General features: G+C 41.5%; 1 protein-coding gene and 76 non-coding genes across 77 annotated transcripts in view; 1 reads left to right on the forward strand and 76 right to left on the reverse strand.

Annotated features, from left to right (window-relative positions):
• LOC145232053 (uncharacterized) overlaps positions 1-16,145 on the forward strand; it is a 68,687-nt gene that overhangs the window by 17,992 nt on the left and 34,550 nt on the right. The window lies entirely within an intron of this gene.
• On the reverse strand, positions 46-118 carry Trnar-ccu (transfer RNA arginine (anticodon CCU)). Its single transcript has one exon. It is a non-coding gene; the product is annotated as a tRNA-Arg (tRNA).
• Positions 187-259, reverse strand: Trnar-ccu (transfer RNA arginine (anticodon CCU)). Its single transcript has one exon. It is a non-coding gene; the product is annotated as a tRNA-Arg (tRNA).
• Positions 331-403, reverse strand: Trnar-ccu (transfer RNA arginine (anticodon CCU)). The gene has a single exon. It is a non-coding gene; the product is annotated as a tRNA-Arg (tRNA).
• On the reverse strand, positions 475-547 carry Trnar-ccu (transfer RNA arginine (anticodon CCU)). The gene has a single exon. It is a non-coding gene; the product is annotated as a tRNA-Arg (tRNA).
• Trnar-ccu (transfer RNA arginine (anticodon CCU)) lies at positions 611-683 on the reverse strand. Its single transcript has one exon. It is a non-coding gene; the product is annotated as a tRNA-Arg (tRNA).
• Positions 887-959, reverse strand: Trnar-ccu (transfer RNA arginine (anticodon CCU)). Its single transcript has one exon. It is a non-coding gene; the product is annotated as a tRNA-Arg (tRNA).
• Positions 1,029-1,101, reverse strand: Trnar-ccu (transfer RNA arginine (anticodon CCU)). The gene has a single exon. It is a non-coding gene; the product is annotated as a tRNA-Arg (tRNA).
• On the reverse strand, positions 1,173-1,245 carry Trnar-ccu (transfer RNA arginine (anticodon CCU)). Its single transcript has one exon. It is a non-coding gene; the product is annotated as a tRNA-Arg (tRNA).
• Trnar-ccu (transfer RNA arginine (anticodon CCU)) lies at positions 1,317-1,389 on the reverse strand. Its single transcript has one exon. It is a non-coding gene; the product is annotated as a tRNA-Arg (tRNA).
• On the reverse strand, positions 1,455-1,527 carry Trnar-ccu (transfer RNA arginine (anticodon CCU)). Its single transcript has one exon. It is a non-coding gene; the product is annotated as a tRNA-Arg (tRNA).
• On the reverse strand, positions 1,600-1,672 carry Trnar-ccu (transfer RNA arginine (anticodon CCU)). Its single transcript has one exon. It is a non-coding gene; the product is annotated as a tRNA-Arg (tRNA).
• Trnar-ccu (transfer RNA arginine (anticodon CCU)) lies at positions 1,737-1,809 on the reverse strand. Its single transcript has one exon. It is a non-coding gene; the product is annotated as a tRNA-Arg (tRNA).
• Trnar-ccu (transfer RNA arginine (anticodon CCU)) lies at positions 2,020-2,092 on the reverse strand. Its single transcript has one exon. It is a non-coding gene; the product is annotated as a tRNA-Arg (tRNA).
• On the reverse strand, positions 2,158-2,230 carry Trnar-ccu (transfer RNA arginine (anticodon CCU)). Its single transcript has one exon. It is a non-coding gene; the product is annotated as a tRNA-Arg (tRNA).
• Positions 2,302-2,374, reverse strand: Trnar-ccu (transfer RNA arginine (anticodon CCU)). The gene has a single exon. It is a non-coding gene; the product is annotated as a tRNA-Arg (tRNA).
• Positions 2,447-2,519, reverse strand: Trnat-cgu (transfer RNA threonine (anticodon CGU)). The gene has a single exon. It is a non-coding gene; the product is annotated as a tRNA-Thr (tRNA).
• Trnar-ccu (transfer RNA arginine (anticodon CCU)) lies at positions 2,585-2,657 on the reverse strand. Its single transcript has one exon. It is a non-coding gene; the product is annotated as a tRNA-Arg (tRNA).
• Trnar-ccu (transfer RNA arginine (anticodon CCU)) lies at positions 2,729-2,801 on the reverse strand. The gene has a single exon. It is a non-coding gene; the product is annotated as a tRNA-Arg (tRNA).
• Positions 3,018-3,090, reverse strand: Trnar-ccu (transfer RNA arginine (anticodon CCU)). Its single transcript has one exon. It is a non-coding gene; the product is annotated as a tRNA-Arg (tRNA).
• On the reverse strand, positions 3,159-3,231 carry Trnar-ccu (transfer RNA arginine (anticodon CCU)). The gene has a single exon. It is a non-coding gene; the product is annotated as a tRNA-Arg (tRNA).
• On the reverse strand, positions 3,297-3,369 carry Trnar-ccu (transfer RNA arginine (anticodon CCU)). Its single transcript has one exon. It is a non-coding gene; the product is annotated as a tRNA-Arg (tRNA).
• On the reverse strand, positions 3,441-3,513 carry Trnar-ccu (transfer RNA arginine (anticodon CCU)). The gene has a single exon. It is a non-coding gene; the product is annotated as a tRNA-Arg (tRNA).
• On the reverse strand, positions 3,586-3,658 carry Trnat-cgu (transfer RNA threonine (anticodon CGU)). Its single transcript has one exon. It is a non-coding gene; the product is annotated as a tRNA-Thr (tRNA).
• Trnar-ccu (transfer RNA arginine (anticodon CCU)) lies at positions 3,724-3,796 on the reverse strand. The gene has a single exon. It is a non-coding gene; the product is annotated as a tRNA-Arg (tRNA).
• Positions 3,868-3,940, reverse strand: Trnar-ccu (transfer RNA arginine (anticodon CCU)). Its single transcript has one exon. It is a non-coding gene; the product is annotated as a tRNA-Arg (tRNA).
• On the reverse strand, positions 4,157-4,229 carry Trnar-ccu (transfer RNA arginine (anticodon CCU)). Its single transcript has one exon. It is a non-coding gene; the product is annotated as a tRNA-Arg (tRNA).
• On the reverse strand, positions 4,298-4,370 carry Trnar-ccu (transfer RNA arginine (anticodon CCU)). Its single transcript has one exon. It is a non-coding gene; the product is annotated as a tRNA-Arg (tRNA).
• Trnar-ccu (transfer RNA arginine (anticodon CCU)) lies at positions 4,442-4,514 on the reverse strand. Its single transcript has one exon. It is a non-coding gene; the product is annotated as a tRNA-Arg (tRNA).
• Positions 4,586-4,658, reverse strand: Trnar-ccu (transfer RNA arginine (anticodon CCU)). The gene has a single exon. It is a non-coding gene; the product is annotated as a tRNA-Arg (tRNA).
• Trnar-ccu (transfer RNA arginine (anticodon CCU)) lies at positions 4,724-4,796 on the reverse strand. The gene has a single exon. It is a non-coding gene; the product is annotated as a tRNA-Arg (tRNA).
• On the reverse strand, positions 5,769-5,841 carry Trnar-ccu (transfer RNA arginine (anticodon CCU)). Its single transcript has one exon. It is a non-coding gene; the product is annotated as a tRNA-Arg (tRNA).
• On the reverse strand, positions 5,907-5,979 carry Trnar-ccu (transfer RNA arginine (anticodon CCU)). The gene has a single exon. It is a non-coding gene; the product is annotated as a tRNA-Arg (tRNA).
• Positions 6,051-6,123, reverse strand: Trnar-ccu (transfer RNA arginine (anticodon CCU)). Its single transcript has one exon. It is a non-coding gene; the product is annotated as a tRNA-Arg (tRNA).
• On the reverse strand, positions 6,188-6,260 carry Trnar-ccu (transfer RNA arginine (anticodon CCU)). The gene has a single exon. It is a non-coding gene; the product is annotated as a tRNA-Arg (tRNA).
• Trnar-ccu (transfer RNA arginine (anticodon CCU)) lies at positions 6,333-6,405 on the reverse strand. Its single transcript has one exon. It is a non-coding gene; the product is annotated as a tRNA-Arg (tRNA).
• On the reverse strand, positions 6,471-6,543 carry Trnar-ccu (transfer RNA arginine (anticodon CCU)). Its single transcript has one exon. It is a non-coding gene; the product is annotated as a tRNA-Arg (tRNA).
• On the reverse strand, positions 6,609-6,681 carry Trnar-ccu (transfer RNA arginine (anticodon CCU)). Its single transcript has one exon. It is a non-coding gene; the product is annotated as a tRNA-Arg (tRNA).
• On the reverse strand, positions 6,752-6,824 carry Trnar-ccu (transfer RNA arginine (anticodon CCU)). Its single transcript has one exon. It is a non-coding gene; the product is annotated as a tRNA-Arg (tRNA).
• Trnat-cgu (transfer RNA threonine (anticodon CGU)) lies at positions 6,897-6,969 on the reverse strand. Its single transcript has one exon. It is a non-coding gene; the product is annotated as a tRNA-Thr (tRNA).
• Trnar-ccu (transfer RNA arginine (anticodon CCU)) lies at positions 7,035-7,107 on the reverse strand. Its single transcript has one exon. It is a non-coding gene; the product is annotated as a tRNA-Arg (tRNA).
• Positions 7,319-7,391, reverse strand: Trnar-ccu (transfer RNA arginine (anticodon CCU)). Its single transcript has one exon. It is a non-coding gene; the product is annotated as a tRNA-Arg (tRNA).
• Positions 7,464-7,536, reverse strand: Trnar-ccu (transfer RNA arginine (anticodon CCU)). The gene has a single exon. It is a non-coding gene; the product is annotated as a tRNA-Arg (tRNA).
• Positions 7,749-7,821, reverse strand: Trnar-ccu (transfer RNA arginine (anticodon CCU)). Its single transcript has one exon. It is a non-coding gene; the product is annotated as a tRNA-Arg (tRNA).
• Trnar-ccu (transfer RNA arginine (anticodon CCU)) lies at positions 8,814-8,886 on the reverse strand. The gene has a single exon. It is a non-coding gene; the product is annotated as a tRNA-Arg (tRNA).
• Positions 8,952-9,024, reverse strand: Trnar-ccu (transfer RNA arginine (anticodon CCU)). The gene has a single exon. It is a non-coding gene; the product is annotated as a tRNA-Arg (tRNA).
• Trnar-ccu (transfer RNA arginine (anticodon CCU)) lies at positions 9,096-9,168 on the reverse strand. The gene has a single exon. It is a non-coding gene; the product is annotated as a tRNA-Arg (tRNA).
• Trnar-ccu (transfer RNA arginine (anticodon CCU)) lies at positions 9,233-9,305 on the reverse strand. The gene has a single exon. It is a non-coding gene; the product is annotated as a tRNA-Arg (tRNA).
• On the reverse strand, positions 9,516-9,588 carry Trnar-ccu (transfer RNA arginine (anticodon CCU)). Its single transcript has one exon. It is a non-coding gene; the product is annotated as a tRNA-Arg (tRNA).
• On the reverse strand, positions 9,654-9,726 carry Trnar-ccu (transfer RNA arginine (anticodon CCU)). Its single transcript has one exon. It is a non-coding gene; the product is annotated as a tRNA-Arg (tRNA).
• Trnar-ccu (transfer RNA arginine (anticodon CCU)) lies at positions 9,797-9,869 on the reverse strand. Its single transcript has one exon. It is a non-coding gene; the product is annotated as a tRNA-Arg (tRNA).
• Trnat-cgu (transfer RNA threonine (anticodon CGU)) lies at positions 9,942-10,014 on the reverse strand. The gene has a single exon. It is a non-coding gene; the product is annotated as a tRNA-Thr (tRNA).
• Positions 10,080-10,152, reverse strand: Trnar-ccu (transfer RNA arginine (anticodon CCU)). Its single transcript has one exon. It is a non-coding gene; the product is annotated as a tRNA-Arg (tRNA).
• Positions 10,364-10,436, reverse strand: Trnar-ccu (transfer RNA arginine (anticodon CCU)). Its single transcript has one exon. It is a non-coding gene; the product is annotated as a tRNA-Arg (tRNA).
• On the reverse strand, positions 10,509-10,581 carry Trnar-ccu (transfer RNA arginine (anticodon CCU)). Its single transcript has one exon. It is a non-coding gene; the product is annotated as a tRNA-Arg (tRNA).
• Positions 10,794-10,866, reverse strand: Trnar-ccu (transfer RNA arginine (anticodon CCU)). Its single transcript has one exon. It is a non-coding gene; the product is annotated as a tRNA-Arg (tRNA).
• Positions 11,859-11,931, reverse strand: Trnar-ccu (transfer RNA arginine (anticodon CCU)). Its single transcript has one exon. It is a non-coding gene; the product is annotated as a tRNA-Arg (tRNA).
• Positions 11,997-12,069, reverse strand: Trnar-ccu (transfer RNA arginine (anticodon CCU)). Its single transcript has one exon. It is a non-coding gene; the product is annotated as a tRNA-Arg (tRNA).
• Trnar-ccu (transfer RNA arginine (anticodon CCU)) lies at positions 12,142-12,214 on the reverse strand. The gene has a single exon. It is a non-coding gene; the product is annotated as a tRNA-Arg (tRNA).
• Trnar-ccu (transfer RNA arginine (anticodon CCU)) lies at positions 12,280-12,352 on the reverse strand. Its single transcript has one exon. It is a non-coding gene; the product is annotated as a tRNA-Arg (tRNA).
• On the reverse strand, positions 12,418-12,490 carry Trnar-ccu (transfer RNA arginine (anticodon CCU)). The gene has a single exon. It is a non-coding gene; the product is annotated as a tRNA-Arg (tRNA).
• On the reverse strand, positions 12,561-12,633 carry Trnar-ccu (transfer RNA arginine (anticodon CCU)). The gene has a single exon. It is a non-coding gene; the product is annotated as a tRNA-Arg (tRNA).
• Trnat-cgu (transfer RNA threonine (anticodon CGU)) lies at positions 12,706-12,778 on the reverse strand. Its single transcript has one exon. It is a non-coding gene; the product is annotated as a tRNA-Thr (tRNA).
• Positions 12,844-12,916, reverse strand: Trnar-ccu (transfer RNA arginine (anticodon CCU)). Its single transcript has one exon. It is a non-coding gene; the product is annotated as a tRNA-Arg (tRNA).
• Positions 13,128-13,200, reverse strand: Trnar-ccu (transfer RNA arginine (anticodon CCU)). The gene has a single exon. It is a non-coding gene; the product is annotated as a tRNA-Arg (tRNA).
• Positions 13,273-13,345, reverse strand: Trnar-ccu (transfer RNA arginine (anticodon CCU)). Its single transcript has one exon. It is a non-coding gene; the product is annotated as a tRNA-Arg (tRNA).
• Trnar-ccu (transfer RNA arginine (anticodon CCU)) lies at positions 13,558-13,630 on the reverse strand. Its single transcript has one exon. It is a non-coding gene; the product is annotated as a tRNA-Arg (tRNA).
• Positions 14,623-14,695, reverse strand: Trnar-ccu (transfer RNA arginine (anticodon CCU)). Its single transcript has one exon. It is a non-coding gene; the product is annotated as a tRNA-Arg (tRNA).
• Trnar-ccu (transfer RNA arginine (anticodon CCU)) lies at positions 14,761-14,833 on the reverse strand. The gene has a single exon. It is a non-coding gene; the product is annotated as a tRNA-Arg (tRNA).
• Positions 14,905-14,977, reverse strand: Trnar-ccu (transfer RNA arginine (anticodon CCU)). Its single transcript has one exon. It is a non-coding gene; the product is annotated as a tRNA-Arg (tRNA).
• On the reverse strand, positions 15,042-15,114 carry Trnar-ccu (transfer RNA arginine (anticodon CCU)). Its single transcript has one exon. It is a non-coding gene; the product is annotated as a tRNA-Arg (tRNA).
• On the reverse strand, positions 15,187-15,259 carry Trnar-ccu (transfer RNA arginine (anticodon CCU)). Its single transcript has one exon. It is a non-coding gene; the product is annotated as a tRNA-Arg (tRNA).
• Positions 15,325-15,397, reverse strand: Trnar-ccu (transfer RNA arginine (anticodon CCU)). Its single transcript has one exon. It is a non-coding gene; the product is annotated as a tRNA-Arg (tRNA).
• On the reverse strand, positions 15,463-15,535 carry Trnar-ccu (transfer RNA arginine (anticodon CCU)). Its single transcript has one exon. It is a non-coding gene; the product is annotated as a tRNA-Arg (tRNA).
• Trnar-ccu (transfer RNA arginine (anticodon CCU)) lies at positions 15,606-15,678 on the reverse strand. Its single transcript has one exon. It is a non-coding gene; the product is annotated as a tRNA-Arg (tRNA).
• Trnat-cgu (transfer RNA threonine (anticodon CGU)) lies at positions 15,751-15,823 on the reverse strand. Its single transcript has one exon. It is a non-coding gene; the product is annotated as a tRNA-Thr (tRNA).
• Positions 15,889-15,961, reverse strand: Trnar-ccu (transfer RNA arginine (anticodon CCU)). Its single transcript has one exon. It is a non-coding gene; the product is annotated as a tRNA-Arg (tRNA).

Raw genomic sequence — 16,145 nt, forward strand, 5'->3', positions numbered from 1 at the left:
GGAATAATTGCGTTTTTTTATTTTTCTTCAAAAAAATGTACAATCTACTCCTGGCGGGACTCGAACCCACAATCCCCGGTTTAGGAGACCGATGCCTTATCCATTAGGCCACAGGAGCTGTCCGTAATTATCGGTCATGTTTTTCGAATAATTTCTTTTGTTATTTTTCTTCTAAAAAATAAGAATTACTCCTGACGGGACTCGAACCCGCAATCCCCGGTTTAGGAGACCGATGCCTTATCCATTAGGCCACAGAAGCTGTCCGTAATTATTGACCATGTCTGTTCGAATAATTTCTTTTGTTGTTTTTTTCTTTTAAAAAATCAAAAATACTCCTGGCGGGACTCGAACCCGCAATCCCCGGTTTAGGAGACCGATGCCTTATCCATTAGGCCACAGGAGCTGTACGAAATTATTAGCCGTGTCTTTTCGAATAATTGCGTTTATTCATTTCTCTTCAAAAAAAGTAAAATCTACTCCTGGCGGGACTCGAACCCGCAATCCCCGGTTTAGGAGACCGATGCCTTATCCATTAGGCCACAGGAGCTGTCCGAAATTATTGGTCATGTCTTTTCGAATAATTTCTTTTTTCTTCTAAAAAATCAAAAATTACTCCTGGCGGGACTCGAACCCGCAATCCCCGGTTTAGGAGACCGATGCCTTATCCATTAGGCCACAGAAGCCCTCCAAAAGTATTGGCCATGTCTTTTCGAATAATTTCTTTTTTTTTCTTCTAAAAAATCAAAAATTACTCCTGGCGGGACTCGACCCGCAATCCCCGGTTTAGGAGACCGATGCCTTATCCATTAGGCCACAGGAGCTATCCGGAATTATTGGTCATGTCTTTTCGAATAATTTCTTTTTTTCCTTCTAAAAAATCATAAATTACTCCTGGTGGGACTCGAACCCACAATCCCCGGTTTAGGAGACCGATGCCTTATCCATTAGGCCACAGGAGCTGTCCGTAATTATTGGTCATGTTTTTTCGAATAATTTCTTTTGTTATTTTTCTTCTAAAAAATAAGAATTACTCCTGACAGGACTCGAACCCGCAATCCCCGGTTTAGGAGACCGATGCCTTATCCATTAGGCCACAGGAGCTCTCCAAAATTATTAGCCATGTCTTTTCGAATAATTTCTTTTGTAGTTTTTTTCTTCTAAAAAATCAAAAATACTCCTGGCGGGACTCGAACCCGCAATCCCCGGTTTAGGAGACCGATGCCTTATCCATTAGGCCACAGGAGATGTACGAAATTATTAGCCGTGTCTTTTCGAATAATTGCGTTTATTCATTTCTCTTCAAAAAAAGTAAAATCTACTCCTGGCGGGACTCGAACCCGCAATCCCCGGTTTAGGAGACCGATGCCTTATCCATTAGGCCACATGAGCTGTCCGAAATTATTGGTCATGTCTTTTCGAATAATTTCTTTTTTTCCTTCTAAAAAATCAAAAATTACTCCTGGCGGGACTCGAACCCGCAATCCCCGGTTTAGGAGACCGATGCCTTATCCATTAGGCCACAGAATCTGTCCGTAATTATTGGCCATGTCTTTTCGAATAATTTCTTTTGTAGTTTTTTTCTTTTAAAAAATCAAAAATTACTCCTGGCGGGACTCGAACCCGCAATCCCCGGTTTAGGAGACCGATGCCTTATCCATTAGGCCACAGGAGCTCTCCAAAATTATTAGCCATGTCTTTTCGAATATTTTCTTTTTTTTTGTTCTAAAAATCAAAATTACTCCTGGCGGGACTCGAACCCGCGATCCCCGGTTTAGGAGACCGATGCCTTATCCATTAGGCCACAGGAGCTCTCCAAAAGTATTAGCCGTGTCTTGTCGAATAATTGCGTTTTTTCATTTCTCTTCAAAAAAATGTAAAATCTACTCCTGGCGGGACTCGAACCCACAATTCCCGGTTGAGGAGACCGATGCCTTATCCATTAGGCCACAGGAGCTGTCCGTAAATGTTGGCCATGTCTTTTGGAATAATTTCTTTTTTTCCTTCTAAAAAATCAAAAATTACTCCAGGCGGGACTCGAACCCGCAATCCCCGATTTAGGAGACCGATGCCTTATCCATTAGGCCACAGGAGCTCTCCAAAATTATTAGCCATGTCTTTTCGAATAATTTCTTTTTTTTTCTGATAATAATCAAAAAATACTCCTGGCGGGACTCGAACCCGCAATCCCCGGTTTAGGAGACCGATGCCTTATCCATTAGGCCACAGGAGCTCTCCAAAATTATTAGCCATGTATTTTGGAATAATTTGTTTTTTTCTTTTTTCTTCTAAAAAATCAAAAATTACTCCTGGCGGGACTCGAACCCACAATCCCCGGTTTAGGAGACCGATGCCTTATCCATTAGGCCACAGGAGCTCTCCAAAAGTATTAGCCAGGTCTTTTGGAATAATTGCGTTTTTTTATTTCTCTTCAAACAAATGTACAATCTACTCCTGGCGGGACTTGAACCCATAATCCCCGGTTTACGAGACCGATGCCTTATCCATTAGGCCACAGGAGCTTTCCAAAATTATTAGCCATGTCTTTTCGAATAATTTCTTTTTTTCCTTCTAAAAAATCAAAAATTACTCCTGGCGGGACTCGAACCCGCAATCCCCGGTTTAGGCGACCGATGCCTTATCCATTAGGCCACAGGAGCTCTCCAAAATTATTAGCCATGTATTTTGGAATAATTTGTTTTTTTCTTTTTTCTTCTAAAAAATCAAAAATTACTCCTGGCGGGACTCGAACCCGCAATCCCCGGTTTAGGAGACCGATGCCTGATCCATTAGGCCACAGGAGCTCTCCAAAAGTATTAGCCAGGTCTTTTGGAATAATTGCGTTTTTTTATTTCTCTTCAAAAAAATGTACAATCTACTCCTGGCGGGACTTGAACCTATAATCCCCGGTTTAGGAGACCGATGCCTTATCCATTAGGCCACAGGAGCTCTCCAAAATTATTAGCCATGTCCTTTCGAATAATTTCTTTTTTTATTTCTCTTCAAAAAAATGTACAATCTACTCCTGGCGGGACTCGAACCCACAATCCCCGGTTTAGGAGACCGATGCCTTATCCATTAGGCCACAGGAGCTGTCCGTAATTATCGGTCATGTTTTTCGAATAATTTCTTTTGTTATTTTTCTTCTAAAAAATAAGAATTACTCCTGACGGGACTCGAACCCGCAATCCCCGGTTTAGGAGACCGATGCCTTATCCATTAGGCCACAGGAGCTCTCCAAAATTATTAGCCATGTCTTTTCGAATAATTTCTTTTTTTTTCTGATAATAATCAAAAAATACTCCTGGCGGGACTCGAACCCGCAATCCCCGGTTTAGGAGACCGATGCCTTATCCATTAGGCCACAGGAGCTCTCCAAAATTATTAGCCATGTATTTTGGAATAATTTGTTTTTTTCTTTTTTCTTCTAAAAAATCAAAAATTACTCCTGGCGGGACTCGAACCCACAATCCCCGGTTTAGGAGACCGATGCCTTATCCATTAGGCCACAGGAGCTCTCCAAAAGTATTAGCCAGGTCTTTTGGAATAATTGCGTTTTTTTATTTCTCTTCAAACAAATGTACAATCTACTCCTGGCGGGACTTGAACCCATAATCCCCGGTTTACGAGACCGATGCCTTATCCATTAGGCCACAGGAGCTTTCCAAAATTATTAGCCATGTCTTTTCGAATAATTTCTTTTTTTCCTTCTAAAAAATCAAAAATTACTCCTGGCGGGACTCGAACCCGCAATCCCCGGTTTAGGCGACCGATGCCTTATCCATTAGGCCACAGGAGCTCTCCAAAATTATTAGCCATGTATTTTGGAATAATTTGTTTTTTTCTTTTTTCTTCTAAAAAATCAAAAATTACTCCTGGCGGGACTCGAACCCGCAATCCCCGGTTTAGGAGACCGATGCCTGATCCATTAGGCCACAGGAGCTCTCCAAAAGTATTAGCCAGGTCTTTTGGAATAATTGCGTTTTTTTATTTCTCTTCAAAAAAATGTACAATCTACTCCTGGCGGGACTTGAACCTATAATCCCCGGTTTAGGAGACCGATGCCTTATCCATTAGGCCACAGGAGCTCTCCAAAATTATTAGCCATGTCCTTTCGAATAATTTCTTTTTTTATTTCTCTTCAAAAAAATGTACAATCTACTCCTGGCGGGACTCGAACCCACAATCCCCGGTTTAGGAGACCGATGCCTTATCCATTAGGCCACAGGAGCTGTCCGTAATTATCGGTCATGTTTTTCGAATAATTTCTTTTGTTATTTTTCTTCTAAAAAATAAGAATTACTCCTGACGGGACTCGAACCCGCAATCCCCGGTTTAGGAGACCGATGCCTTATCCATTAGGCCACAGAAGCTGTCCGTAATTATTGACCATGTCTGTTCAAATAATTTCTTTTGTAGTTTTTTTCTTTTAAAAAATCAAAAATACTCCTGGCGGGACTCGAACCCGCAATCCCCGGTTTAGGAGACCGATGCCTTATCCATTAGGCCACAGGAGCTGTACGAAATTATTAGCCGTGTCTTTTCGAATAATTGCGTTTATTTATTTCTCTTCAAAAGAAGTGAAATCTACTCCTGGCGGGACTCGAACCCGCAATCCCCGGTTTAGGAGACCGATGCCTTATCCATTAGGCCACAGGAGCTGTCCGAAATTATTGGTCATGTCTTTTCAAATAATTTGTTTTTTTCCTTCTAAAAAATCAAAAATTACTCCTGGCGGGGCTCGAACCCGCAATCCCCGGTTTAGGAGACCGATGCCTTATCCATTAGGCCACAGGAGCTCTCCAAAATTATTAGCCATGTCTTTTCGAATAATTTCTTTTTTTTTGTTCTAAAAATCAAAATTACTCCTGGCGGGACTCGAACCCGCGATCCCCGGTTTAGGAGACCGATGCCTTATCCATTAGGCCAGTGGTTCCCAACCTTTTTTTGACGCGACCCAAATACTTACCAAAACTTTGTTTAGTGGTTTGTCGCGACCCATAAACATGCTATTTTAGTTGAATTTTTTTCTGCAAATTCGGAAAGCTTTTTAAAAATTACTACGCAAGTGTAGCAAATCAACAACCTGATAACGAACAAATAGTATTTTCATTTAACCAGGACTTGAATCGATGAATTATTAGCCAGACAACGCTTACTGTGAGCTAACACATCACTTTATGACGTCACAAACAGTTTTAACCATTACCACGACAAGTTGTGATGAAATTATTGTTGGGCAACAACTTAAAGCAGGGGTGTGCAACCTGCGGCCCGCGGGTCAAATGCGGCCCGCAGAGACGCTTGGATTTCAAATGTACTGGAAAACGAATCTATTTATTATATATTTTTGAGCAGATTAGTGCGCCCAGCGCTATTTTTCTGTGACCTGGCAAAATGTGGCTAGAATCAAATGGGAATTTTACTTGTAGTTAGCCATATTTGGTATGCAATAAATCAAATCACCTTGTGTTATATAAAGGTGCGGCCCGCAATCTAATCTGGGTAAATGTATTTGGCCCCGCAGTAAAAAAGGTTGCACACCCCTGACTTAAAGCCTTGGGAAATATATAAAAATAACGCTACAAGGCGAAATAAAAAAGTATGTTCTTATTGTCACAAAAAAGATGTTCTTATTGTCACAAAAACAGGCGACCCAACAGAATTTACAGGCGACCCAACTTTGGGTCACGACCCATAGGTTGGGAAACACTGCATTAGGCCACAGGTTTTTTTGCGTTTTTTCATTTCTCTTCAAAAAAAGTAAAATCTACTCCTGGCGGGACTCGAACCCGCAATCCCCGGTTTAGGAGACCGATGCCTTATCCATTAGGCCACAGGAGCTGTCCGAAATTATTGGTCATGTCTTTTCGAATAATTTCTTTTTTTCCTTCTAAAAAATCAAAAATTACTCCTGGCGGGACTCGAACCCGCAATCCCCGGTTTAGGAGACCGATGCCTTATCCATTAGGCCACAGAAGCTGTCCGTAATTATTGGCCATGTCTTTTCGAATAATTTCTTTTGTAGTTTTTTTCTTTTAAAAAATCAAAATTACTCCTGGCGGGACTCGAACCCGCAATCCCCGGTTTAGGAGACCGATGCCTTATCCATTAGGCCACAGGAGCTCTCCAAAATTATTAGCCATGTCTTTTCGAATATTTTCTTTTTTTTTGTTCTAAAAATCAAAATTACTCCTGGCGGGACTCGAACCCGCGATCCCCGGTTTAGGAGACCGATGCCTTATCCATTAGGCCACAGGAGCTCTCCAAAAGTATTAGCCGTGTCTTTTCGAATAATTGCGTTTTTTCATTTCTCTTCAAAAAAATGTAAAATCTACTCCTGGCGGGACTCGAACCCACAATTCCCGGTTTAGGAGACCGATGCCTTATCCATTAGGCCACAGGAGCTGTCCGTAAATGTTGGCCATGTCTTTTCGAATAATTTCTTTTTTTCCTTCTAAAAAATCAAAAATTACTCCAGGCGGGACTCGAACCCGCAATCCCCGATTTAGGAGACCGATGCCTTATCCATTAGGCCACAGGAGCTCTCCAAAATTATTAGCCATGTCTTTTCGAATAATTTCTTTTTTTTTCTGATAATAATCAAAAAATACTCCTGGCGGGACTCGAACCCGCAATCCCCGGTTTAGGAGACCGATGCCTTATCCATTAGGCCACAGGAGCTCTCCAAAATTATTAGCCATGTATTTTGGAATAATTTGGTTTTTTCTTTTTTCTTCTAAAAATCAAAAATTACTCCTGGCGGGACTCGAACCCGCAATCCCCGGTTTAGGAGACCGATGCCTTATCCATTAGGCCACAGGAGCTCTCCAAAAGTATTAGTCAGGTCTTTTGGAATAATTGCGTTTTTTTATTTCTCTTCAAACAAATGTACAATCTACTACTGGCGGGACTTGAACCCGCAATCCCCGGTTTACGAGACCGATGCCTTATCCATTAGGCCACAGGAGCTTTCCAAAATTATTAGCCATGTCTTGTCGAATAATTTCTTTTTTTCCTTCTAAAAAATCAAAAATTACTCCTGGCGGGACTCGAACCCGCAATCCCCGGTTTAGGAGACCGATGCCTTATCCATTAGGCCACAGGAGCTCTCCAAAAGTATTAGCCAGGTCTTTTCGAATAATTGCGTTTTTTTATTTCTCTTCAAAAAAATGTACAATCTACTCCTGGCGGGACTCGAACCTATAATCCCCGGTTTAGGAGACCGATGCCTTATCCATTAGGCCACAGGAGCTCTCCAAAATTATTAGCCATGTCCTTTCGAATAATTTCTTTTTTTTTCTTCTAAAAAGTCAAAAATTACTCCTGGCGGGACTCGAACCCGCAATCCCCGGTTTAGGAGACCGATGCCTTATCCATTAGGCCACAGGAGCTCTCCAAAGGTATTAGCCAGGTCTTTTGGAATAATTGCGTTTTTTTATTTCTCTTCAAAAAAATGTACAATCTACTCCTGGCGGGACTCGAACCCACAATCCCCGGTTTAGGAGACCGATGCCTTATCCATTAGGCCACAGGAGCTGTCCGTAATTATCGGTCATGTTTTTCGAATAATTTCTTTTGTTATTTTTCTTCTAAAAAATAAGAATTACTCCTGACGAGACTCGAACCCGCAATCCCCGGTTTAGGAGACCGATGCCTTATCCATTAGGCCACAGAAGCTGTCCGTAATTATTGACCATGTCTGTTCGAATAATTTCTTTTGTAGTTTTTTTCTTTTAAAAAATCAAAAATACTCCTGGCGGGACTCGAACCCGCAATCCCCGGTTTAGGAGACCGATGCCTTATCCATTAGGCCACAGGAGCTCTCCAAAATTATTAGCCATGTCTTTTCGAATAATTTCTTTTTTTTTGTTCTAAAAATCAAAATTACTCCTGGCGGGACTCGAACCCGCGATCCCCGGTTTAGGAGACCGATGCCTTATCCATTAGGCCAGTGGTTCCCAACCTTTTTTTGACGCGACCCAAATACTTACCAAAACTTTGTTTAGTGGTTTGTCGCGACCCATAAACATGCTATTTTAGTTGAATTTTTTTCTGCAAATTCGGAAAGCTTTTTAAAAATTACTACGCAAGTGTAGCAAATCAACAACCTGATAACGAACAAATAGTGTTGTTGTTTTCGACCAAACATTTTCATTTAACCAGGACTTGAATCGATGAATTATTAGCCAGACAACGCTTACTGTGAGCTAACACATCACTTTATGACGTCACAAACAGTTTTAACCATTACCACGACAAGTTGTGATGAAATTATTGTTGGGCAACAACTTAAAGCAGGGGTGTGCAACCTGCGGCCCGCGGGTCAAATGCGGCCCGCAGAGACGCTTGGATTTCAAATGTACTGGAAAACGAATCTATTTATTATATATTTTTGAGCAGATTAGTGCGCCCAGCGCTATTTTTCTGTGACCTGGCAAAATGTGGCTAGAATCAAATGGGAATTTTACTTGTAGTTAGCCATATTTGGTATGCAATAAATCAAATCACCTTGTGTTATATAAAGGTGCGGCCCGCAATCTAATCTGGGTAAATGTATTTGGCCCCGCAGTAAAAAAGGTTGCACACCCCTGACTTAAAGCCTTGGGAAATATATAAAAATAACGCTACAAGGCGAAATAAAAAAGTATGTTCTTATTGTCACAAAAAAGATGTTCTTATTGTCACAAAAACAGGCGACCCAACAGAATTTACAGGCGACCCAACTTTGGGTCACGACCCATAGGTTGGGAAACACTGCATTAGGCCACAGGTTTTTTTGCGTTTTTTCATTTCTCTTCAAAAAAAGTAAAATCTACTCCTGGCGGGACTCGAACCCGCAATCCCCGGTTTAGGAGACCGATGCCTTATCCATTAGGCCACAGGAGCTGTCCGAAATTATTGGTCATGTCTTTTCGAATAATTTCTTTTTTTCCTTCTAAAAAATCAAAAATTACTCCTGGCGGGACTCGAACCCGCAATCCCCGGTTTAGGAGACCGATGCCTTATCCATTAGGCCACAGAAGCTGTCCGTAATTATTGGCCATGTCTTTTCGAATAATTTCTTTTGTAGTTTTTTTCTTTTAAAAAATCAAAATTACTCCTGGCGGGACTCGAACCCGCAATCCCCGGTTTAGGAGACCGATGCCTTATCCATTAGGCCACAGGAGCTCTCCAAAATTATTAGCCATGTCTTTTCGAATATTTTCTTTTTTTTTGTTCTAAAAATCAAAATTACTCCTGGCGGGACTCGAACCCGCGATCCCCGGTTTAGGAGACCGATGCCTTATCCATTAGGCCACAGGAGCTCTCCAAAAGTATTAGCCGTGTCTTTTCGAATAATTGCGTTTTTTCATTTCTCTTCAAAAAAATGTAAAATCTACTCCTGGCGGGACTCGAACCCACAATTCCCGGTTTAGGAGACCTATGCCTTATCCATTAGGCCACAGGAGCTGTCCGTAAATGTTGGCCATGTCTTTTCGAATAATTTCTTTTTTTCCTTCTAAAAAATCAAAAATTACTCCAGGCGGGACTCGAACCCGCAATCCCCGATTTAGGAGACCGATGCCTTATCCATTAGGCCACAGGAGCTCTCCAAAATTATTAGCCATGTCTTTTCGAATAATTTCTTTTTTTTTCTGATAATAATCAAAAAATACTCCTGGCGGGACTCGAACCCGCAATCCCCGGTTTAGGAGACCGATGCCTTATCCATTAGGCCACAGGAGCTCTCCAAAATTATTAGCCATGTATTTTGGAATAATTTGGTTTTTTCTTTTTTCTTCTAAAAATCAAAAAATACTCCTGGCGGGACTCGAACCCGCAATCCCCGGTTTAGGAGACCGATGCCTTATCCATTAGGCCACAGGAGCTCTCCAAAAGTATTAGTCAGGTCTTTTGGAATAATTGCGTTTTTTTATTTCTCTTCAAACAAATGTACAATCTACTACTGGCGGGACTTGAACCCGCAATCCCCGGTTTACGAGACCGATGCCTTATCCATTAGGCCACAGGAGCTTTCCAAAATTATTAGCCATGTCTTGTCGAATAATTTCTTTTTTTCCTTCTAAAAAATCAAAAATTACTCCTGGCGGGACTCGAACCCGCAATCCCCGGTTTAGGAGACCGATGCCTTATCCATTAGGCCACAGGAGCTCTCCAAAAGTATTAGCCAGGTCTTTTCGAATAATTGCGTTTTTTTATTTCTCTTCAAAAAAATGTACAATCTACTCCTGGCGGGACTCGAACCTATAATCCCCGGTTTAGGAGACCGATGCCTTATCCATTAGGCCACAGAAGCTCTCCAAAATTATTAGCCATGTCCTTTCGAATAATTTCTTTTTTTTTCTTCTAAAAAGTCAAAAATTACTCCTGGCGGGACTCGAACCCGCAATCCCCGGTTTAGGAGACCGATGCCTTATCCATTAGGCCACAGGAGCTCTCCAAAGGTATTAGCCAGGTCTTTTGGAATAATTGCGTTTTTTTATTTCTCTTCAAAAAAATGTACAATCTACTCCTGGCGGGACTCGAACCCACAATCCCCGGTTTAGGAGACCGATGCCTTATCCATTAGGCCACAGGAGCTGTCCGTAATTATCGGTCATGTTTTTCGAATAATTTCTTTTGTTATTTTTCTTCTAAAAAATAAGAATTACTCCTGACGAGACTCGAACCCGCAATCCCCGGTTTAGGAGACCGATGCCTTATCCATTAGGCCACAGAAGCTGTCCGTAATTATTGACCATGTCTGTTCGAATAATTTCTTTTGTAGTTTTTTTCTTTTAAAAAATCAAAAATACTCCTGGCGGGACTCGAACCCGCAATCCCCGGTTTAGGAGACCGATGCCTTATCCATTAGGCCACAGGAGCTCTCCAAAATTATTAGCCATGTCTTTTCGAATAATTTCTTTTTTTTTGTTCTAAAAATCAAAATTACTCCTGGCGGGACTCGAACCCGCGATCCCCGGTTTAGGAGACCGATGCCTTATCCATTAGGCCAGTGGTTCCCAACCTTTTTTTGACGCGACCCAAATACTTACCAAAACTTTGTTTAGTGGTTTGTCGCGACCCATAAACATGCTATTTTAGTTGAATTTTTTTCTGCAAATTCGGAAAGCTTTTTAAAAATTACTACGCAAGTGTAGCAAATCAACAACCTGATAACGAACAAATAGTGTTGTTGTTTTCGACCAAACATTTTCATTTAACCAGGACTTGAATCGATGAATTATTAGCCAGACAACGCTTACTGTGAGCTAACACATCACTTTATGACGTCACAAACAGTTTTAACCATTACCACGACAAGTTGTGATGAAATTATTGTTGGGCAACAACTTAAAGCAGGGGTGTGCAACCTGCGGCCCGCGGGTCAAATGCGGCCCGCAGAGACGCTTGGATTTCAAATGTACTGGAAAACGAATCTATTTATTATATATTTTTGAGCAGATTAGTGCGCCCAGCGCTATTTTTCTGTGACCTGGCAAAATGTGGCTAGAATCAAATGGGAATTTTACTTGTAGTTAGCCATATTTGGTATGCAATAAATCAAATCACCTTGTGTTATATAAAGGTGCGGCCCGCAATCTAATCTGGGTAAATGTATTTGGCCCCGCAGTAAAAAAGGTTGCACACCCCTGACTTAAAGCCTTGGGAAATATATAAAAATAACGCTACAAGGCGAAATAAAAAAGTATGTTCTTATTGTCACAAAAAAGATGTTCTTATTGTCACAAAAACAGGCGACCCAACAGAATTTACAGGCGACCCAACTTTGGGTCACGACCCATAGGTTGGGAAACACTGCATTAGGCCACAGGTTTTTTTGCGTTTTTTCATTTCTCTTCAAAAAAAGTAAAATCTACTCCTGGCGGGACTCGAACCCGCAATCCCCGGTTTAGGAGACCGATGCCTTATCCATTAGGCCACAGGAGCTGTCCGAAATTATTGGTCATGTCTTTTCGAATAATTTCTTTTTTTCCTTCTAAAAAATCAAAAATTACTCCTGGCGGGACTCGAACCCGCAATCCCCGGTTTAGGAGACCGATGCCTTATCCATTAGGCCACAGGAGCTCTCCAAAAGTATTAGCCGTGTCTTTTCGAATAATTGCGTTTTTTCATTTCTCTTCAAAAAAATGTAAAATCTACTCCTGGCGGGACTCGAACCCACAATTCCCGGTTTAGGAGACCGATGCCTTATCCATTAGGCCACAGGAGCTGTCCGTAAATGTTGGCCATGTCTTTTCGAATAATTTCTTTTTTTCCTTCTAAAAAATCAAAAATTACTCCAGGCGGGACTCGAACCCGCAATCCCCGATTTAGGAGACCGATGCCTTATCCATTAGGCCACAGGAGCTCTCCAAAATTATTAGCCATGTCTTTTCGAATAATTTCTTTTTTTTTCTGATAATAATCAAAAAATACTCCTGGCGGGACTCGAACCCGCAATCCCCGGTTTAGGAGACCGATGCCTTATCCATTAGGCCACAGGAGCTCTCCAAAATTATTAGCCATGTATTTTGGAATAATTTGGTTTTTTCTTTTTTCTTCTAAAAATCAAAAATTACTCCTGGCGGGACTCGAACCCGCAATCCCCGGTTTAGGAGACCGATGCCTTATCCATTAGGCCACAGGAGCTCTCCAAAAGTATTAGTCAGGTCTTTTGGAATAATTGCGTTTTTTTATTTCTCTTCAAACAAATGTACAATCTACTACTGGCGGGACTTGAACCCGCAATCCCCGGTTTACGAGACCGATGCCTTATCCATTAGGCCACAGGAGCTTTCCAAAATTATTAGCCATGTCTTGTCGAATAATTTCTTTTTTTCCTTCTAAAAAATCAAAAATTACTCCTGGCGGGACTCGAACCCGCAATCCCCGGTTTAGGAGACCGATGCCTTATCCATTAGGCCACAGGAGCTCTCCAAAAGTATTAGCCAGGTCTTTTCGAATAATTGCGTTTTTTTATTTCTCTTCAAAAAAATGTACAATCTACTCCTGGCGGGACTCGAACCTATAATCCCCGGTTTAGGAGACCGATGCCTTATCCATTAGGCCACAGGAGCTCTCCAAAATTATTAGCCATGTCCTTTCGAATAATTTCTTTTTTTTTCTTCTAAAAAGTCAAAAATTACTCCTGGCGGGACTCGAACCCGCAATCCCCGGTTTAGGAGACCGATGCCTTATCCATTAGGCCACAGGAGCTCTCCAAAGGTATTAGCCAGGTCTTTTGGAATAATTGCGTTTTTTTATTTCTCTTCAAAAAAATGTACAATCTACTCCTGGCGGGACTCGAACCCACAATCCCCGGTTTAGGAGACCGATGCCTTATCCATTAGGCCACAGGAGCTGTCCGTAATTATCGGTCATGTTTTTCGAATAATTTCTTTTGTTATTTTTCTTCTAAAAAATAAGAATTACTCCTGACGAGACTCGAACCCGCAATCCCCGGTTTAGGAGACCGATGCCTTATCCATTAGGCCACAGAAGCTGTCCGTAATTATTGACCATGTCTGTTCGAATAATTTCTTTTGTAGTTTTTTTCTTTTAAAAAATCAAAAATACTCCTGGCGGGACTCGAACCCGCAATCCCCGGTTTAGGAGACCGATGCCTTATCCATTAGGCCACAGGAGCTCTCCAAAATTATTAGCCATGTCTTTTCGAATAATTTCTTTTTTTTTGTTCTAAAAATCAAAATTACTCCTGGCGGGACTCGAACCCGCGATCCCCGGTTTAGGAGACCGATGCCTTATCCATTAGGCCAGTGGTTCCCAACCTTTTTTTGACGCGACCCAAATACTTACCAAAACTTTGTTTAGTGGTTTGTCGCGACCCATAAACATGCTATTTTAGTTGAATTTTTTTCTGCAAATTCGGAAAGCTTTTTAAAAATTACTACGCAAGTGTAGCAAATCAACAACCTGATAACGAACAAATAGTGTTGTTGTTTTCGACCAAACATTTTCATTTAACCAGGACTTGAATCGATGAATTATTAGCCAGACAACGCTTACTGTGAGCTAACACATCACTTTATGACGTCACAAACAGTTTTAACCATTACCACGACAAGTTGTGATGAAATTATTGTTGGGCAACAACTTAAAGCAGGGGTGTGCAACCTGCGGCCCGCGGGTCAAATGCGGCCCGCAGAGACGCTTGGATTTCAAATGTACTGGAAAACGAATCTATTTATTATATATTTTTGAGCAGATTAGTGCGCCCAGCGCTATTTTTCTGTGACCTGGCAAAATGTGGCTAGAATCAAATGGGAATTTTACTTGTAGTTAGCCATATTTGGTATGCAATAAATCAAATCACCTTGTGTTATATAAAGGTGCGGCCCGCAATCTAATCTGGGTAAATGTATTTGGCCCCGCAGTAAAAAAGGTTGCACACCCCTGACTTAAAGCCTTGGGAAATATATAAAAATAACGCTACAAGGCGAAATAAAAAAGTATGTTCTTATTGTCACAAAAAAGATGTTCTTATTGTCACAAAAACAGGCGACCCAACAGAATTTACAGGCGACCCAACTTTGGGTCACGACCCATAGGTTGGGAAACACTGCATTAGGCCACAGGTTTTTTTGCGTTTTTTCATTTCTCTTCAAAAAAAGTAAAATCTACTCCTGGCGGGACTCGAACCCGCAATCCCCGGTTTAGGAGACCGATGCCTTATCCATTAGGCCACAGGAGCTGTCCGAAATTATTGGTCATGTCTTTTCGAATAATTTCTTTTTTTCCTTCTAAAAAATCAAAAATTACTCCTGGCGGGACTCGAACCCGCAATCCCCGGTTTAGGAGACCGATGCCTTATCCATTAGGCCACAGAAGCTGTCCGTAATTATTGGCCATGTCTTTTCGAATAATTTCTTTTGTAGTTTTTTTCTTTTAAAAAATCAAAATTACTCCTGGCGGGACTCGAACCCGCAATCCCCGGTTTAGGAGACCGATGCCTTATCCATTAGGCCACAGGAGCTCTCCAAAATTATTAGCCATGTCTTTTCGAATATTTTCTTTTTTTTTGTTCTAAAAATCAAAATTACTCCTGGCGGGACTCGAACCCGCGATCCCCGGTTTAGGAGACCGATGCCTTATCCATTAGGCCACAGGAGCTCTCCAAAAGTATTAGCCGTGTCTTTTCGAATAATTGCGTTTTTTCATTTCTCTTCAAAAAAATGTAAAATCTACTCCTGGCGGGACTCGAACCCACAATTCCCGGTTTAGGAGACCGATGCCTTATCCATTAGGCCACAGGAGCTGTCCGTAAATGTTGGCCATGTCTTTTCGAATAATTTCTTTTTTTCCTTCTAAAAAATCAAAAATTACTCCAGGCGGGACTCGAACCCGCAATCCCCGATTTAGGAGACCGATGCCTTATCCATTAGGCCACAGGAGCTCTCCAAAATTATTAGCCATGTCTTTTCGAATAATTTCTTTTTTTTTCTGATAATAATCAAAAAATACTCCTGGCGGGACTCGAACCCGCAATCCCCGGTTTAGGAGACCGATGCCTTATCCATTAGGCCACAGGAGCTCTCCAAAATTATTAGCCATGTATTTTGGAATAATTTGGTTTTTTCTTTTTTCTTCTAAAAATCAAAAATTACTCCTGGCGGGACTCGAACCCGCAATCCCCGGTTTAGGAGACCGATGCCTTATCCATTAGGCCACAGGAGCTCTCCAAAAGTATTAGTCAGGTCTTTTGGAATAATTGCGTTTTTTTATTTCTCTTCAAACAAATGTACAATCTACTACTGGCGGGACTTGAACCCGCAATCCCCGGTTTACGAGACCGATGCCTTATCCATTAGGCCACAGGAGCTTTCCAAAATTATTAGCCATGTCTTGTCGAATAATTTCTTTTTTTCCTTCTAAAAAATCAAAAATTACTCCTGGCGGGACTCGAACCCGCAATCCCCGGTTTAGGAGACCGATGCCTTATCCATTAGGCCACAGGAGCTCTCCAAAAGTATTAGCCAGGTCTTTTCGAATAATTGCGTTTTTTTATTTCTCTTCAAAAAAATGTACAATCTACTCCTGGCGGGACTCGAACCTATAATCCCCGGTTTAGGAGACCGATGCCTTATCCATTAGGCCACAGGAGCTCTCCAAAATTATTAGCCATGTCCTTTCGAATAATTTCT

This window comes from Phallusia mammillata, chromosome 1, assembly GCF_965637545.1.
Source record: "Phallusia mammillata chromosome 1, kaPhaMamm4.hap1.1, whole genome shotgun sequence".
NCBI classification, from domain to species: Eukaryota; Metazoa; Chordata; class Ascidiacea; order Phlebobranchia; family Ascidiidae; genus Phallusia; species Phallusia mammillata.